The sequence below is a fragment of the Mustela erminea genome, chromosome 15 (assembly GCF_009829155.1).
Source record: "Mustela erminea isolate mMusErm1 chromosome 15, mMusErm1.Pri, whole genome shotgun sequence".
In the NCBI taxonomy this organism is placed as follows: Eukaryota; Metazoa; Chordata; class Mammalia; order Carnivora; family Mustelidae; genus Mustela; species Mustela erminea.
In genome coordinates this window covers 71,801,978-71,822,457 of record NC_045628.1, presented here as the reverse complement: position 1 = coordinate 71,822,457, position 20,480 = coordinate 71,801,978, and the positions used below count along the sequence as shown (strand labels likewise).

At 39.0% G+C, this 20,480-nt stretch overlaps 1 protein-coding gene across 5 annotated transcripts in view; it reads right to left on the bottom strand.

The window, feature by feature from the left end:
• The window catches only part of STARD13 (StAR related lipid transfer domain containing 13), a 251,988-nt gene that overhangs the window by 138,186 nt on the left and 93,322 nt on the right, over positions 1-20,480 (bottom strand). The window lies entirely within an intron of this gene.

Genomic DNA, 20,480 nt, shown 5'->3' with positions numbered 1-20,480 from the left:
GAAATATGATCATATCAACCTTATGGGGTTGAGCAGAGAATTAAAGGAGATGGTGTATGTGCAAACATTTAGTGTACAGGGGGTGGGATGCAGGGCAGGCCAGCAGGCTCCCTAGGCTTCCAAGGCTGCAAATGTGATCCAACAGCAAGAGTACATGGTGTAGAGGCCCCTCAAATGGCTGGAGGAATTAAGCTTTGTCCTCATGGCATTGACTCTCTTTCCAAATGAATCACTTCATTATAACGGAGCATCTACCGGGACGGTGTGCCGGGGTGGGGTGAACCATCCTCCCCTTCCGTGGTCAACAGGAGAAAGCCCTGTGCACTCAGTACAGCTAGAAAGCCTGAATAGCCACTAATTTACAGAGCTTTTGGCCTGAGTATCATTTATTTTTGTATTTTCAAGGAGGAAGTACACAAGACATCATTATGTTAGCAGCACATAATAAGCTGGTAGACCCTTGGTAAGTGGACGCACATGTGTACACTTTCAAAAGCTTCTCTTTTTGTCAAAAGGTTAATTGGCTGTTTGTAAAAAGTATAGGCATACTTTAGGTTGGGTTATTTCTTCCCGTGATGGTAAGCTATAATGAAATGCATTTTCAATGTAAGATGGGAGTTTTAAAAGCCTATTTTCTGCAAGCCTCCGATTTGGCACCCTCTTCAGCTTGTCAAGTAATGCTGCTACTTGAATTGAACAAAATAACATTTAATCCTGAACACCATTTCCAAAATAAATTCCCTTCCTTTTCAAAATAGACAAACTAGCGAAACTTTACCTCTGCAGATTTCTGATCAAGCCTAAAAAATCAAAACAGTAAGTGTTATTTACCCTGAAAGGCTACAGATATAAAAATAATCACATATTAAAGAAGGTATTCATGTCACTCCTGTATTTCCCATACAATAAATGGCCGTCTTATCTGGGGTGCTTGGGTACCTCAGTTCTTGGTTTCTGGCTCAGATTATGATCTCAAGGGTCGTAGATTCAGCCCCCATATCGGGCTCCATGCTAAGTGGGGAGCCTGTTTGAAATTCTCTCTCCCTCTGCCCCTTCCCCCATGTGCAAGGGAGTGCAAGTGTGCACGTGCATGGGTGTGTGCTCTCTCTTTCTCTCAAATAAGTAAATCTTTTTTTTTTTTTTTTTTTTAATTTAGTTGACAGAGAGACAGCGAGAGAGGGAATACAAGCAGGGGGACTGGGAGAGGGAGAAGCCAAACTCCCCCTGAGCAGGGAGCCAGATGTGGGGCTTGATCCTAGGATCCTAGGCTCATGACTTTACCTGAAGGCACACACTTAAACACTGAGCCACCCAAGCGCCCCCTAAGTTCAAGGAAGATGTTATGACTAGGCCTTGCTCAATGGTGATATCAATAGAAATGTTAAAAGGATTGAAGTTCTCTGGTTAGCTTTCTATAAAAGACCAACCTCCTTGAGGGCCCTCACAGGCAACCCCATCAGAAGCCCTCTCATTCTTGAGAGCTTTTTCTGTATATTCACTTAATAAACGTCTCGCTTTACTCACACACACACACACACACACACACACACACACATGCACACAAAGGATACATCATCATCACCTTCTAATTCAATTTATTCTGGTTAAATACAGGATTCACCCAAGACTTTGAAGAGCTCTTCTCTCTCAGAAGCTGTCCTTTATTTGGAATTCCCTGATTAATCCCTTCTCAGCGGCCACACCTCCATGTCCAGCCTATTTCTGCCGAGGGGCAAGGAGGACAGGGGTGAGGCTGGCTGGGGTGGCGTGAGGGCCACGAGAGCTGGGTGGAAGCAGCGATAACAGTGCTAGACATTCCATTTAGAACACCGAAATAGCTGCACAGCAGACCTCTTGTCATTTGTTTTTAACCGCACTGAGTGACTAAGAAAGTTTTCACTCCACGGGCTGTATTTAGTTCTCTCCCTTCCGCATGTTTTTAAATGTCCTGGGCAGTCAGTTGCAGCTCTGAATACTTTCTCACTTCACAAATCCCAATGTTCAAGATCTCTACACACTAGGTTTCCAACACAGTGCTGAACTGGCCAGGAGAACCAATTTCGGGAGTGTAAATAGAAGGAACCCAGCAGGTACCTATGTATCTCATGTGAACTACAGGTGAACTGTCCATCATCAAACCACTGAAGGTCTCATACGGAAGAAGGACATCTGTTTAGATATAATTTTGCCCACATCAAATAACTTAGCAAGACTTTCATCTGAAAGTACTTTCCCAATTAAATTGGATTCTGTGCAAGTCACAGAAATTTGTATGATTAGGGCTGTAAGGGGCAGAAATGTGTCTCCTTTTGCATAAGAGCACCAGAGAGTTGGAAAGTTAGAGAAAAATGTCAGCATCCACTCCACTGGAACAGATTATCCCTGCCCATCCCCTTAACATTTTCAGATTACGTTAGGAACATATAAATAGATCACCGCCATGCAATTTTGCTGCCACACCTACATCACAATGTCATAAGGCATTTCCAAGAACCGAGAAAGAATCTTAGCACCGTGCATGTTCTCTGCCCACATCACCACAGAATGGGGGCTTCTGTGGTCTTAAGGAGATGGCTGTGGACCACCTGGGTTTCCTAAGAGACTCAGACCCTGGTGGAAATACAGGTGCTACAGTCCTCTTTCAATCATGGTTTTACGGTTTTACACTCACTACTCTTATCCTTCTCTTCAATTTCCTGCAATTAAAGAGAGATATCAACACACAAACCATTTCTTAAAATATTTTAAGCCAATGGACAGCATAAACATTCCTGATCCTGATCACTTATCAGCTAATTGCATCAGCTAAGGAGAAACAGAATTATCCCAATGAACATGTAGAACTCAGATTAAACACTAAATGAGTGCTTCACCCTCAATGTGGGCTATAGGACTTATTTGTGACCTTGACTGAGCATGAAGCCTAGATGTAACTACTTGTCTGCTGGCGGACAAGGGAGATGCTCTTCTAAGGGTTGAGGCTGTCCATCCAGTGACAAGGTCAGGGTGGTCTTCTCAGTCAGTTCCTCTGACACTCACACTTGTGTGCTTTCCTGTCTCCCTAACGAGGACCCCATCCAATAGTGGAGGTAAACTCTACTGATTTATGTCACATGTATTTCTGACTTATAATCATATTTCCAAAACCTAGAATTAAACTTTCAAAACATTAAAAATTAAACATGTTTGGATTTCAACTACACTGAAAGGATAAAAATAAAGGTCTCAAAAAAAAAAAAAAAAAAGGTCTCTCTCCAGTGGAAACAAGTTTGCTGAGCAATCAGCAAAACATAAAGGGTTACTGTCAACAGGTCTGCCGCAGTCCCCAGTAGAAACACACACCTTCTTGGGGGAGGTTGCTAACTGGCAATCAATTTGTAAAACATATTAGCTCTACAATTGAATATAGGTACTAGCAAGATGCTAAATGTCCTATGTAGGGTGACCACGTGGCCCAGCCTCTGTGGGACTATCCCAGTTTTAGCACTGAAAGTACAATGTCCCAGAAAAGCCCTGGGTCCCAGGCAAAGCAGATCGGTTGAACCCTACCAGGTGGAACACTATGCTAATAAGACAGTGGGTCACTAAGCAGACAAGTCAGAGCACAACACAAGTTCAAGCCAGCAGAAAAGGATAATTCGTAGACCTGACATGTCAGACACCTGAGTGGAGCTAAAAAGAGAAGGTGATGTCAGGACAGTAGGTTCTGACCATGCTGAAGAGAGAAGTGGATGTGACCCTGGGTGCCTTTATGGATACTGTTAAGGCATCACTGTGCTGTATTCTCTTTACAATGATCTGTTTAGGCTCATCTTACATCTCCCAGTCCCTTCTTTGGTGTCACCTGTATCTGAGTGTTTGAAAGTGCCCTCTGAATGCAACAAAGCTGAAAATCTCATGCAGATGTATGCACGATTCATATCCAGAAAGATCCAAGTGTTGTTTCTCTCCTTGGCTTTCAATAAGGAATAGGTAAGTCCTCATGTTTAGGATGGGGAGCAGGACTTTCACTATTATTGCGTGAGCTAAGGATGAAGATTTGTCAGGTGCCCCAATCTCTAAGGAGAACCACTCACACCTGGGGCCAAGTTCCTTCCTCCAGGGCTTGCGAGGGGCAAGGAGGACAGCCATCAAGCACACCCCTGCCCACTCTCCCTAAGTCTATGTAAGGAGGTCAGTGAAAAATAAGGCATTCATGGTCAAGTGAGTCTTGCTGGCAATTTATTTCACCAAATACTACTCTCTTGTCATAAAGGCAAAGTCTTCAGAGGCTGCTAGAGACAGGAAAAATCAGACTGAGTTAGAGTGACCCCAAAGATACCTCTTTGTCACCAATGGGTGAGAATTATATACAAAAAGATCTCCATCCTTATCCTTCTCAGCCACACTCCTTCCAGAGCAAGGAGGGGTTGATTAACGGTATATAACACAGGCTTGCTTGTAACCATGGAGGAAGAGACCAGTTCTTGGTTTTGCCCATTTTGAGTTGTGGAGAATGCACTAATTAGAAGTCCTTCTGCTTACGTTTCCCAAACTGACATTCATAATGATGGTCTACAGGTAATGTAAGAGCCTTCGTAAACACCAAAGAAAGAGAACAAAAGAGTCTAAGAGTCAGGTCCATTTTTATATTAAATATAATTAAAAATAGAAGGGTAGAAATACAAGTTGATTAACTTCATCTGATTACTTTCCAGCTAGGCCCACGGAAATACTAACAGAGCGGAGCATATACTTGACAACAACAACCAAAAATTTCCAAAACTAATTTTCAAACTTGATTTCATGGAGTGCCAAGTTCTGAATGTGCCTCACCCCCAAGCTGTATGTAACCACTCTGATATGCAAATTTGAACAGGCTTGAGACTTAAGAGACGATAACAGATAAGGTGCATTTCTTCAACGGTTTCTGCTTGCTCAGCCTCCTTGGAAGGCTCGGGCTGGCCTAGGGGGCCCAGAGGCTCCTCCAGCGACCCATTCAACAGTGCTTCCATTTTGTCCATGGCTTTCCTTCCACTGGTAGGTTATTGCCAGTCACATGGGCTCTGCACCTGTTACCTGCTTCACTCACATTCCTTTTGAGCCCATTAGTACTTACAAAGTTTAGAAATGATCAAACTACTCATTTCAAGTCCACATGGAACACATTTCATCCCCTTTCAATTAAAAAAAAAAAAAACTTCTACTTTTTTGCTTCCACGGTAATTGCAGGTCTTAATAGAACTTTATAATTGCCTTGGAACTTTGAACTAGTACTTTTGCATTTATCCGATCAGAATCACTTCAAAATGACTGCAGAAACCTTACGTAACCATGCTTAAATGTGACCAGCCCATTCATAAACATGTTGGCAGAGATAAAAATGAGTCCCTATGGTTGCTAAACCCAGCGTTGGGGGTAGTAGGACCGATGAGGATTTCAATAAAGCATAATCTGTTTATATATTAAAATTTTTAAGTTGAAAGTAAATAGAGAAGTTTCTGTACTGGGACCACAATGTTTGCAGTGCAAATAAAGAATAATTCGATCCTTATGCAGATCCCAAAGAGGTTTTGAAGAAAAATGGTAGTACTTAGTTATGGAGCTAAGGGTGAGAGGAATGTGAACAGGGCTTTAACTCTCTTAGCAAGAAGATGGGAGAGAAAGATAAAGCTCTAAGGCCAAAACAGGACAAGGTTTCAGGTGGAAAATGAACATACTCAGTTTTTAAGCATGTTGATCAGAACTGACAATGGTCATACAATTAGAGATGTTCATTAAGGCAATCTGAAATCTGGAGCTGGCAGAAAGGTGTAAGGTTTGACCTACAGAGATAAATTTGAAATTGATGATAAAAGCCGTGAATGGAAAACTAAATCTTGAAGAACGGAGAGCTCAGTGATGAAATCAGAGTGGCTAGCAAAGACAGTAAAAAGAGTCAAGATACGTGGGGAAAAGTGCCAATGATTTTAAGGCAAGAAGTAGGCAGATGTAGGGAAATCCAGAAGCTTTTTTCACACTCACTCTACCACGGGCTGGATGCCAAGGGCCACGCTAAGCACTGAGGAGAGAGGACGACAGAGAACAAATGTGACTGACACCATAGCGGTAGCCTGGGGGCTCAAAGAACACTGGAAATGGATAAACCCAAGGAGAAGGGGAGAGGAGGAGAAGGGGACAGGCTGGTCTTAAAAAAAAAAAAAATTGGACTACCATTAAAAAATAATTTTGGGTCATTTATAGAAATATACTCCATGATTCCCAGAGATAATTTGACCCTGACTTTTCTATGGATTGAGATTATTATATCATAACGAGAGTCATAAATTATTAACAAGAAGGGGGTTGAGGTACTATTATCCGTTTTTGCCAGCCCTTTCAGTTCCACACAAGAGGGCAACAGAAACAAAGTAGAGAGGCCAAATTTCAGTTCCAACATCTCTGAGAATCTGCATTTAACAAGAAAAGATCATCACTGTAAATATATTTTCCAATTTGTAACAGCTGAGACTCATAAATGGAGATTGTATGGCACATAACAGCTGACAGATTATCAGCGTGTGCTGGCAAGAGCCTTTTGGCTATTAAAAGATAATTAAAACTCACTATAATATTCCAGCTGCTTCATTTAGTTATTTTGTTTTATATGCATGTGATAAGGCTCTGATTCACTTGAAACGGACAGTTCCCCTTTATCAGCTTCTTGGGTTAAGCTGGTGAGTGCCAGCCCCCCGTCTGCATATCTCCTTCCAGCTACAGAATCTACTCACAGTGCCTTCCTCTGGCTCCAGCATCAAGGGTTCTGGTCCCCACAGAGAAGTAGCTTTTTCCTTTATCTGGCATAGTTAGAGCAAGCAATAGCCTATCCATATTAAGTCACTGGAGTAAACCCTTTCCTGACCATCTTTCTGAAAAAGAGATGGGCTGGAGAGCTGTTCTGTGTTTTCACTGGAGCAAAAATCAAAGAGAGCAAGTTTCAACTGGATTTCAGTTAAACTTACTTTAATGATTGTGTAGCCCAACAGTACAGGAACACACTACCACAAGAGACCATGTAACCTTCCATTCTAGAGATTAGGAAAGGGGGAAAAAAAAAAAAGCATGGGAGAAAGTAGTAAAGGACAAACTTTTTAGTATGCACTGTTTAGACCCTATAGCTGGAAGGAACAGAAATGGATTTAAAAACATTTCAAGCTGTTTCTAAATGCAAATACAGAATATTTCTGAGAATCATCCCTGCAGCTTTCAATTAAAGATTTTCAATTCAATTTTATGTGTAGTTTTTGTTTTTTGTTTTTTGTTTTTTGGTTTTTTCTACAAGTACCTAATACTAATAAGCACACACTTGCGGTCAGGCTGCTTTAAAGAAGGACTCCGGGGATTGGGAATTACATGTGCAAGTCATTAGAGAGTCTCAGTGAACTATCCAGGCCTCTGCTTCCATAAAGAAAACATGGTTTCTCCCTAATTTGATGCCCCAAGAACACCAAGAACAGGTCACGCTTTCTCACCCTGCTAGGCTATGGCACATGAGATTTTTCTCCTACACAACATCTTTCTTCTCTATCTTTGCTTGGATGTCTCATTCAGAAGTCAGTGGGAACATATCGCCTTATCTTGGAAGACTTCCCTAAGCATTTAGCAGACTTTGTGGCTTCCACTCTATCATGCGCTTAAACCAACATTCTACTTTTGCTTTGTACTGTGATTACCTCTAGACTTCCCTCCCCCTCCCCTCCCCACTCCAACCACTTCCAGAAGTAGAAGCTTCTGGAAGGCCCTTGTCTTGTGTTGCCTAACTTTTAAGAGTTGCTTAATAAACGCTGAATAAATAAGTGGGAGAATGGATATAAGAAATTTATCTTTTGAGGAAGAAGTTGGTGAAAATTTTTATTGTCCTCATTATCATCAGAGTTGACCATATCCTCTACCTGAGATTCTGGTAGAAATAAAAGTTAATAGAGAAACATTGATAAAGGAGGCTATCCAGGCCAAGAATATGCACAGAAAGGGAAAGGACCTCTTCAAAACAGCTCTCATCAATGTCTCTACCTATTAAACCTCACACTCACTTTGGTGTCAAGTACCCACGAACTAAAATCATTTCAACCTTGATAGAAGGCATCTCCTTTATCATATTACTATCCTTGGTCATATGTACATAGTTACCAGACAAAGAAAGCACAGAAAGTAGTTTGGGTCCATTTATATTAAGTCTCAGGGGTCGAGGGTAAAGTCTTCTCTGTTTATGGTTAGGTCAGGCCCAAGAAATCAAACAAGTAATATCAAACCAGTGACATCCAACTTTTGTTTGAGGTTAAAAAATCATTATTGATATTCCAAAAAAGGCAATTTTTTAAAAAAGATTTTATTTATTTGAGAGAGAGAGAGAGACAGAGCATGAGAGGAGAGAAGGTCAGAGAGAGAAGCAGACTCCCCATGAAGCTGGGAGCCTGATGCAGGACTTGACCTGGGACTCCAGGATCATGACTTGAACTGAAGGCAGTTGCTTAACCAACTGAGCCACCCAGGAACCTCCAGCAGAAAGTAAACTTAAAGGGTTGGTTTATTTCTAGCTATGTAGGCCTTTCCTAAGCTATGATGGCCTTTCTGACCCCCCCCCCCTTCTGTAATCATCATCAGCCCTTTTACTGATGATAAATATAACTCTGACCTCATCACTACTGGCTTTACTCTGCTGAAGAATCTCCCACAGCTCCTTGGCATTAGAAACAAAGTCAACTACTTGTGATCTTTGGTTTTAAGTAATAAAGCTGCTCAGTAGACCTATAATAGCTTCCTGATATTGTCCCTTTGTATCTGTTTTTTAAAAATTGATGTATCATTGACATATAGCATTATATTAGTTTCAGTTGTACAACATAATTCAGTACTGGTATATACTGTGAGATCATCATCATAACAAATCTTGTTATCCTCCATCACTGTACATAGTTACTGAATATTTTTTCTTGTGATGAGAACTTTAAAAGATTTACTCATTTACCAACTTTCAAGTGTGTAGATTTTATTAACTATAGTTGCCATGCTGTATATTATATCCTATATATATACATCCATGATGTATATTATATCCTCATATTCTTATGACTTATTTATTCTAGAACTGAAAGCCTGTGTCTTTTGACTCCCTTCATCATTTTGGCCATGCCTTCCCCCCACCCTGACTCCCCCCTGGCAATCACCAATCTATTCTCTGTAGCTATGACACTATTTTTTTATTTTTAGTTTTTTTTAAATTCTACATATAAGTGAGATCATAGAGTATTTATCTTTCTCTTATTTCATTTAGCATAATGCCCTTAAGGTCCATCAATGTTGTCACAAATGGCAAGATTTCATTTTTTATGGGTGAATAATATTCCATCACGAATATACACCACCTCTCCTTTATCCATTCACCTGTTGATAGGCACTTAGGTTGCTTGTCTATCTTGGTTATTGCAAATACTGCTGCAGCAAACATGGGGGAGGCATATATCTTTTAAAGTTAGTGTTTTCATTTTTTTCAGATAGATATTCAGGTGTGGAATTGCTGGATCATATGGGAACCCTATTTTTAATTTTTTTCAGGAACTTCCATACTGTTTTCCATAGAGGCTGCACCAATTTGCCTTCCCATCAACAGTGCACAATTGTCCCTTTTACTCCATATCATCACTGACACTTGTCATTTCTTGTCTTTTTGATAACAGCCATTCTAATACATGTGAGGTGTTATGTCATAATTTGGATTTGCATTTCCCTGATGAATAATGATATTGAAAATCTTTCTAGGTACCTCTTGGCCATCTGTATGTCTTCCTTGGAAAAAATACCTATTTAGTTCTTCTGCTCATTTTTTAATTGGATCATCTGGTTTGTTTTTGCTATTAAATTACTTGAATTCTTTCTATATTTTGAATATTAGCCCTTTATTAGATATGATTTATATATATTTTCTCTCATTCAGTATGTTGCCAATCATTCAAATGATTTCCTTTGCATGCACAGGCTTTTTAGTTTGGCATAGTTCTTTTGTCTATTTTTGCTTTTGTTGCCCTTGTTTTTGGTATCATATCCAAAAATCCATTACCAAAACTGATGTCAAGAAGCTTACCACTACTGTTTTCCTCAAGAAATTTTAGGATTTCAGTTCTTACATTCAAGTTTTTCATCTATTTTGAGTTCATTTTGTGTATGGTATAAGATAGCAGTCCAGTTTCTTTTTTTGTTTATAGCTGTTCAGTTTTCCCAGCATCATTTATTAAAAAGACTATCTTTTCACATTGTATATTCTTGGCTCCTCTGTCCTAAATCAACTGACCTTATATATAGATGAGTTTATTTCTGGGCTTTTTTATTCTGTTCCATTAATCTATGTGCCTATTTTTATGCCAGTACCATACCGTTTTGAGTACTAAAGCTTTGTCATATAGTTTGAAGTCAGCTAAGTCCTTCTTTCTCAAAATTGTCCTTGGCTATTTGGTTTTTTTTGTTTTTGTTTTTCTATACAAATTTTAGAACTGTTTATGTATTTTTGTGGAAAATGTCATTGAAATTTTGATAAAAATTGCACTGAATCTGTAGATTGCTTTGGGTAGTATGGACACTTAAAAATATTAATTTTTCTAATCTATAAGCATGATCTATCTTTCCATTTTTATATCTTCTTTGATTTTTTTTCATCGATGTCATAATTTTCAGTGTACAGGACTTTCGCCTCTTTGGGTTAAATTTATTCTCATTTTATTCTTCTTGATGTATTTGTAAGTTGGAGTGTTTTCTTAATTTCTTTTTTAAAAGATTTTATTTGTCAGAGAGACAGTGCACACAGCAGGGGGAACGGTAGATAGAGGGAGAAAGAGGCTCCTTGCTAAGCAAAGAGCCTGATGTGGGGCTCCATCCCAGGACCCTGGGATTATGACCTGAGCAGAAGGCAGATGCTTAACCAACTTAGCCACCAAACATCCCTTAATTTTGCTTTCTGATAGTTTATTATTAGTGTATAGAAATGCAACAGATTTCTGCATATTGATTCTGCATCTCAACTTTACTGAATTCATTCATTAGTTCTAACAGTTTTTTGATGGATGTTTAGGGTTTTTTAAAAAATAAATATTATGCCATCAGCAAACAGTAAGAGTTTTAATTCTTCCTTTCCAACTTAGATATCTTTACTTATTTTTTTCTTGCCTAACTGCTCTGGCTAGGATCTTGAGTAAAAGATAATATTGTTTTGTTCTTGATCTTGGAGGAAACGTTTTCAGTCATGAAGTATGTTACTTGTGTTTGTCATATGTGGCCCTTATGTTGAGGTACATTCCCTCTATACACACTTTGAGAATTTTTATTATAAGTGGATGCTGAATTTTGTCAAATGCTTTTTCTGTATCTATTGAGATAATTATATAATTTTTATCCTTCATTTTTTTGTTAATGTGGTGTATCATGCTGATTGTTTTGTGAATGTTGAGCCATCCTTGCATTCCTGAAATAAATTCCACTTGTTCATGGTGTATGATTCTCTCAATGTATTGTTGAATTTGGCTTCTTAATATATTGTTGAGTATTTCTGCTTCTATTATCAGGGATACTAGCCTATATAATAACTTTCTTATGGAATCCTTGTCTGGTTTTGGGCAGGGTAATGCTGGCCTTGTAAAATGGGTTCGGAAGTATTCTCTTCTCTCATGTTTTTTTTTAAAGAATTTGAGAAAGACTGGTATTAGTTCTTCTTTGAATGTTAAATACAATTCACTAGTGAAGCCATCTAGTCCTGGACTTTTGTTTTTAGAGTTTTTAAATAACTGATTCAGTCTCCTTACTAATAATCAGTCTGTTCAGATTTCCTATTTCTTCATGATTAATTCATTCATATCCAATTTAGTATTGGAAGATTGTATGTTCCTAGCAGTTTATCCACTTCTTTTAGGTGGTCAAATTTGTTAAGGTATAATTGTTCACAGTACTCTCTTATGATCATTTCTGTGGTCAGCTATAAAGTCTCTTTCATTTCTGACATTATTTATTTGAGTCTTAACTCTTTTTTTCCTTTATAAAAGAGATTTTATTTGTCAGAGAGAAAGAGAACAGGCACACACAAGCAGGGGGAGTGAAAGAGGGAGAAGGCGGCTCCCTGCTGAGCAAGGAGCCTCATGTGGGACTCCATCCCAGGACCCTGGGATCATGACCTGAGGTGAAGGCAGACCCTTAACTCACTGAGCCACCCATGCATCCCTCTCTCTTTTTTTTTCTTGGTGGGTTTACCTAAAACTTTGCCAGCAATTGGTTTCATTGACCTTTTCTATTTCTTTTTAGTCTCTATGGCATTTATTTCTGCTTTACTCTTTGTTCTTTCCCTCTATTCACCTGGGGCTTCATTTGTTCTTCTTTACCTAGTTCTTTAAGGTCTTAAAGGATTTTTTTCTTATTTATTTGAGATAGAGAGAGAGAGAGGGAGAGAGAATGTGTGTGTGGGGTGGGGGAGAGATTATGAGAGGGAAGAGGGTCTGAGAGAGAAGCAGACTCCCTCCTGAGGAAGGAACCTGATGTGGGACTCAATCCCAGGACCCCAGGATCATGACTTGAGCTGAAGGCAGTTGCTTAACCAACTAAGCCACCCAGGCACCTCCTTAGCTCTTTAAGTTATGGGTTAGGTTGCTATTTGAGATTTTTGTTTCATGAGAGCCATTCATCACTGTGAACTTCCCTCTTAGAACCACTTTTGCAGAATCCCATAAGCTTTGGTAGGTTGCATTTCCATTATTTGTCTCAGAAAATCTTCTGATTTCTTCACTCACTCATTAGTTGTTCAATAGCATTTTGTTTACTCTCCACATAATTGTTTTCCCAGTAAAGACATTTTTGTAATTAATTTCTAGTTTCATATCATTGTGGTCTGAGAAAATGATATGATATGATTTCGGTCTTCTTGAATTTGTTAACACTTGTTTTTGTAGCCTATATATCCTGGACTATGTTCCATGTACACTTGAGAAGGATGTGTAGTCTGTTACTTTTGGATGGAATGTTCTATATACATCTGTTAAATCCATCTGGTCTAACACATACTTTAAAGCCAATGCCTCTTTACTGATTTTCTCCCTGGATGATCTATTCATTGATGTAAGTGGGGTTTTAAAGCCCCCTACTATTATTTTATGGCTATTTCTCCCTTTAGGATTGTTAATATTTGCTTTATATATTTAGGTGCTCCTATGTTGGATGCATAAATATTTATAACTGGTATATCTTCTTGTTGGGTTGACCCCTTAATCAATATGTAATGCCCTTCTTTGTCTCTTATTACAGTCTTTGTTTATAGTCAATTTTTGTCTGATATAAGTATAGCTACCCTAGCTTTCTTCTGGTTTCCACATCCATGAGTATCTTTTTCCATTTCTTTGTTTTCAGTCTGTGTATGTCCTTAAATCTGAAGTGAGTCTCTTGAAGGCAGCATATAGATATGTCTTGTTTGGTCTTGTATTCAGCTTCTGAATATCTTTTGATTTAGTCTATTTACATTTGATTATTGATTGGTATGTACTTATTGCCATTTTATTCTAGCTGTTTTGTATTTCCTCTGTTTCTTTCCTCCTTTCTTGCTGTCTTCCTTTGTGGTTTCATGACTTTCTTTAGTTGTATGCTTAGATTGGTTCTCACTGTCTTTTGTATATGTACGATAGGTTTTTGTATGGTAATGCTTACAACACCTTACGTTTAAAACAGTCTAAGTTGGAAACAAGTTAAGTTTGAATGCATTTTAAAGCTCTACATTTTTACTCTCCTCCTAAGTTTTATATGTCACATTGTATATCTTTTTATCTTGTGCATCCATTAACTAATTATTGTAGCTGTAGTTCTTTCTATTACTTTTGTCTTTTAACCTTCATATTAGCTCTATAAATGATTAATCCACTGCCTTTATTATGTGGTTGACCCTTGAACACCGTGAGTTTGAATTTCGTGGGTCCACTAAAAAAATGGATTTTTTCAATAAATACAGTACAATAATATAAATGTATTTTCTCTTTTTATGATTTTCTTAATGATACTTTCTTTTCTCCGGTTTTCTTCATTGTAAGAATGTAGTCTATAATACATATAGCATACAAAATATGTGTTAACTGACAATGCTATTGGTAAGCTTCTGGTCAACAGTAGGCTATTATTAGTTAAGATTTTGCAGAGTCAAAAGTTGTATATGGATTTTTGAATGTGCAGATTGGTGCACTTATCCCCTGCATTATTCAAAGGTGAACTGTATATTTAGCTTTACCTGTGAGATTTATATGTCTTTTTGTTACTAATTACTGCCTTTTCTTTTCAGCTTAAAGAAATCCTTTAACATTTCTTTTAAGGCCAGTTTAGTGATGATTAACTTCTTCACTTTTTGCTTGTCTGAAAAACTCTTCCTCACTCCTTCAAGTCTGAAGAGAAAAAATTTGCTGGGTAGAGTATTCTTGGTTGAATTTTTTTTTTCTTCCTTTCAGCACTTTGAATATATTGTGCTACTCCTTTCTGGCCTGAAATATTTTCACTGAATAATCTGCTCATAATCTTATAGAAGTTAGCTTGTATGTAGTAAGTTGTTTTTCTCTTTCTGCTTTTAAGATTCTCTCCTTATTTTTAACTTTTGTGAATATTAATTATGTGTCTTGGCATGGTTCTTTTTGGGTTCATCTTTTTGACTTCTGGGATCTGGATGTCTGTCGGTTTCTCCAGGTAAGGGCAGGTTTTAGCCATTTTCTTCAGATAAATTTTTTGTCCTTTTCACTCTCCTCGTAGGACTCCCATAATGCAAATGTTAGTCTGCTTGATGTTGTTTTTCCATATGTCCCTTAAGCTATCTTCATTTTTTTTCCTTTTGCTGCTCTGATTTCCTTTTGCTTGTCTTCATGTTCACTGATCCTTTCTTTTAATTCATCTAGTCTGTTGTTGAACATCCTCTAGAGCATTTTTCAGTTCAGTTATTGTTCTCTTCAGTTCTGTGACTGTGCTTGGAACTTTCTTCTGTTTTCTATATCATCACTGAACTTCTCCCTGTGTTCATCCATTCTTTTCCTGAGTTCAGTAAGCATCTTTATTACCATTACTTTGAACTCTTTATCAGGTAAATTACTTATTAAGATTTTTTTCTGAGGTTTTACCTTGTTCTTTCATTTGGAACATATTCCTCAACTTCTTCACTTTGCTTGACTCTCTGTGTTGGTTTTACACATTAGATGAAACAGTTACTTCTCCCAGTCTTAAAGGGATAGCCTTGTGTAGGCGATGAGCTTTATCATTCAACACTGTCAGCTTTTAGTTGTTTCTCAAACCTTTATGATTGTCTGAACAGCCTATTTTATTTGTAATGGTTGCCAGTAGTTAGGGGTGTGACAAAATCAATCAGTGTTCCAAAGGGTAAGATTTCAGTAAGCACCTAGATACAGGCTGATAGAAATTTAAATACCAGGCAACAGTTTTTAAATAATGCAAATATATACAGCACTGTGAGACTGGAGGTATCCTCTGGGGAGCAGTCACAAAAATTCAGGCTCCAGATCTCCCTTTCTGGGAGATAATGATGAGCTATAGCAAGCCAGACAGTGAGCTTAAAAAAATGGAATTTCTGGGCATATGTTCACTGAAAACACATCCATAGTCTTTAGATAGGTGCTAAACCTGAGGCCTGCCCATATGGCAAAAGCTCCAGGACTAGCAAGTAGGCCTTTTTCACATAAAGGCTAGGGTTATGTTTCAGTCTATTGTCCTGTGCAGTACTCTGGGGATGGTAGCCAGCCAGGAACTTCCTTCCCAATTGTTACCATCCAGTGGGATCCAGGAATGAAAGCCTCTCTGGCCACCAGAGCCAGGTAACCAAGGGGTATCCCTTGGGCAGCAACCATAAAAACCAGGGCATTTCATGTAAAAATTGGGATACCTGACACAAAGAAGAGCTCACGTTCAAGAGATGCTTAGTGCTCTGGAGCACAGTAGAGGGAGAATGCAAAATACTGCTCACACTTGGAGTCCTTAGGGAAAGTTGACAGGCAACCCTTAGATGTGTGTTTAATTAGAAGCCCACCCCTCAGGCTGCAGCTATGATGATAAGTGAATAGGCCCCTTCCCAGAAAGACTGAGCTCCTGGGTCTGTTGCCTCTTGCTGTGCCCTGGGCATGATAGCTGATTAAGAAATCTTTCTCCAATGGTTACAGTCCTGTGGGACATGTGAGCATGAGCCCTGCTGGCCACCAGAGCCAAGTGATATAGAAGTGTCCCTTGGCAGCAGCTGCAAAAACCAGGGCTCCAGAAGAGAAGTATAAGTTCATTTCTGTAAGAAAGAGGCAAGCCTGGGTGAGGCAAAGAGAGATCACAAAGACTTTCCACCAGCCTCCACTTCCTGAAAGCCCTTCCACAGTGTCAAACAGAAGGCCACCTGTCCCTTAGGCCAAAGCTCCTGGATAAGCTAAAAATCCCCCTTCTCAGAAAGACTGCAGTTGCGTTTTAGTCTCCTGTATGTGCAGAGTCCTGGGAGTGGTAACCTGCCAAAAACTGTCTCCCCAACTGTTATAGTCCCGTGGGACCCAGCAATACAAGCCCCCCGGCCTCTGAAGCCAGGTAATTAAGGGGTGTTTCCTGAGTGGCAACTGCAAAAACCAGAACACCAGACATAAAACTCAGGGCACCAGATGTATGTGGAAGCTTTCCTCTGGGAGATACTGGTTCTCTGGAGTGTGACAAAGGGAGAGCATGAAGATGGTGCCCCCTGGCTGGACTGAGGCAGAGGGGGAGTGCAAAGATGGCACCTGCTGAATAAAGGGGGGTTAAAAGGAAAAGAAAAAGAAAGGGAAAAAAGGAAACAAAGGAAAAAAAGAAGAGAATAAAAAAAAGAAAAAGGAAAAAAGGGTTAAAAAATATATATGTATGGTGCTGGCTTTAGTAAGGCAAAAGGAAAGCAAGAAGATGGTGCTCACTAGCCTCCATTCCTGGAGGGTATCTCACTAGGTTCCTTCCCCCTACACCCATGCTTTGAAATTAGGGAATGATTCTCTTTCCTGTAAAGTCAGGGCATTTTTAAAAGAGCAGCTTCTGTGCTGGGCCTGAAGGAAGGTAAGTCTGCATATGGACTCATTAGGAAATGTTCCACAGTTTATGACAGCCTGGTAAGTCTGGTAGGTCAAACCTGGTTGGTCTTCAAAGCCAGATGATGGGGGGGGCTCAACTTTCAGGTACTGGTCTTAAAATTTAGGGGGCCTGATGTGGCGTACAAACCCTTCACTCCTTGGGGAGAAGATCTGGGTTTTGAGCTCCCTTCCAGTTGTGGGCCACTGTGTGATAGGTCGGGTTTACAGTGAGATTGTGTCTCACTCAGCCTTTCCCACCCATTTCAATGTGGTTCCCCCTCTCATTTTACCACTGTGAAGGAGTCACCCTCCCAGTTTTCAAGATTTTTTGTTTTGTTTTGTTTTCAGAAGAAATCATTTCATATACAGCTGTAGATTTTGGTGTGTCCAAAGGAGGAGGTGAGTTTAGGATCCTCTTATATTGTCATCTTGAACCAGAATGGACCGTTTCTTTCTATCTTCAAGACAACAGTTTTCCATTGTATATAAATATACCACAACTTATTTATCCATTCACCTGTGGGTGGACACTTGCGTTGTTTTTATACCTTGGCTATTGTAAATAATGCTACAATAAACATCTTTTTGAATTAGTGTTTTCATTTTCTTTGGGCAAATACCCAGTATTAGAATTACTGGATCATACAGTAATTATATTTTAAATTTTTTGAGGAGACACCACACTGTTTTCTCCATGGTTGAAGCAAATTACATTGACACCAATAGCGCATGAAGTTTCTTTTTTCTCCACATCCTCATCACCACCTGTTATTTCTTGTTTTGTTTTGTTTTTTTTAATTCATTCTGACTGGTGTGAGGTGACATCTCATTGTGCTTTTGATTTGCATTTTGCTGATGATTTGTGATATTGAGCATCTTTCCATGAAGATCTCGCCATTTGCAACAACATGGATGGATCTAGAGGGTATAATGCTAAGTGAAATAAGTCAGACCAAGAAAGATAAATATCATATGATTTCACTCATATGTGGAATTTGAGAAACAAAACAGAGAACAATAATAGAGACCCCCCCCAAAAAAACAAAACAAAACAAAACAAAAACCCAAAAAACCAAAACCAAAACAGACTCTTAACCACAGAGTATAAATTGGTGGTTGTCAGAGCAAAGGTCAGTGGGGGAATGAGTGAAATAGATAAAAGGGATTAAGAGTTACACTTATTGGGATGAGCACTGAGTAATGTATAGAATTGTTGAATCATTATATTGCACACCTGAAATATAACATTGTATACTAATTACACTTCAACAAAAAAATAATATAAAACAAGAACAGTTTTCAACCATAAGGTCATAGCATACCAGTGTGAGGTGTATGGCAAGTATTGTGTTACTAATAATATTACCGCCTCGCCCCTTCACCAAACACTTACATTAGGCAATTTTCGAACACCTGTAATTCTTATAGCAATCTTTTGAGATGGGTGTTACTGCACCAATTTCTACAAAGAACTTGAGGCACAGTGGGGTTAGATAACTTGTCCACACTCTGATGGAGCATGGATTTCATCCCAGGTCTTTCTAATTCTCCAGCCTGTGTTCTTGATGATTAAATCACACTGCCTCCAACATGGTTCAAACATATACCTGACTTTAATTAAAAATTTGCACCCATTCAAAACCATCCCTTATCATCGCATCTCTCACACTTATTAGCAGGGAAGGAGAAAAGGAGGACTTCCAGCTGGAGTGCTGGGAGCTACACTCCCTGTTGCATGTAGCTCATGGTACACAACCACTGCAGTGCTGCTTCAATAGTTGGAATGGTTTCCTGTGGTTTTATTTTATTGTCCTCCATATTTTATGGGGGTGATTATCACATCTGAGGCCAGAACAGTGTAAACATCCAGTTTTGTCTGTTACTACTGAACAAAGGTTGAAAACTGACTTCAAAGTATGACAGATACCTTCCGGAGACCAAGCCTCTACATGGTCCAAGGTCCAAAGCTCACTCAGCTCCTGGAACTGCCAAGACCCAATGGAATCATTCAGATGCTCTCATGTATACTGTACCACAGTTAAGCCTAGATATCAGAGCATTTTTAATCTACATTTGATAATATAAATTTACTTTACCAACACATTTATAAAAGAATTCACGGGTTTAGTTCTGAAACTCTCTATAGTATATAGTATAATGTCTTGGTAAACAGGAATTTTTCGCCCCTGAAAACACAGGTGCTTCCTGAATAGAGAAAGAATCAAGAATTTCTGGGAAGTCTACTACTTGAATCACAGTTAAAACTTCCTCCTCTGAACTCACAAGCCAAATCCTTCCTATTTCTATCAGAGTATGTCCCTGATGAGTTATTTACATTCAAGGCTATCTGCCTTATAATCCCAATAGGATAATAATTATGATCTCTCAATTTCTCAGTTTACAGTCCCCAAAGAAGATTTTGTCACACAGGAGGCACTCAAGGTATTCGTAAAAGGAGTAAATATATAAACGAATTCACTTATACCTATTCTTTTATCTAAATCATTGATTCTCAACCAAGTGTGATTTTGCCAGCTTACAAACCCTTGGTAATGTCCAAAGATACATCACAAACTTGAGTTTTCACCCAATTTAGAGGGAGGGCATTTCCGGTATTTAAACAGTAGAAACCACAGATGGTACTTAACATCCTACAAAGCACAGCCCCCTCCACCAAAAAAAGAAAAAAAAAAAAAGAAAGAAAGAAAGAAAAAAGAAAAAAGAAAAGAAAAGAAAAAGAAAGAAAGAAAGAAAAAAGAAAATCTGGCCCCAAAACATCAGTAGTGCTGAGGTTAAGAAAGCCTGATTTAGATCCAGAATATCTACAAAAATGTCATAAGCAGTCAAGAAATCTAGAAATAATCCAGATCTCAGATTAGGAAAAATGCTAAGGCACCCAGTCATACCATTTATAGAAAGTATTTCAGAGAAACATAAACCAAGTTGGACATCCAGGTGGTCATTTTCATCTCATGTTTCATTTCTGTTCTCCCAACATGAGCCTCAACCAGATAATGCCTTTGGACTTTCAGAAGTCGGCATCTGCACGCTGACCCATAGCCCAGAATAACCCAAAGAACGAGACTTTCATTCAGAAACAGTGGCATTATTTTTTATTGTGGGTCATGGCTCATAATATGCAATTCAGCTCAAAGTGAAAGATACAAAACGTTCGAGATGACGGGCAGGCGAAATCTCTAAAAATGCTCCAGCACAAAAGGGGATTAAAATGTCACAGGAAATTTTTTTCTTGAAAATGGAATGGCTTATGAATGCTTCATTCTTTCCAGAACAGTTAAAACACTGTATGTGTGGGCTGCCTGAGTTCAGAAGGCAGGGCAGGCTTTTCCTTTTGTTCTGTGGCTCGGCCCTAGGAAGGCTTTCCCTGGT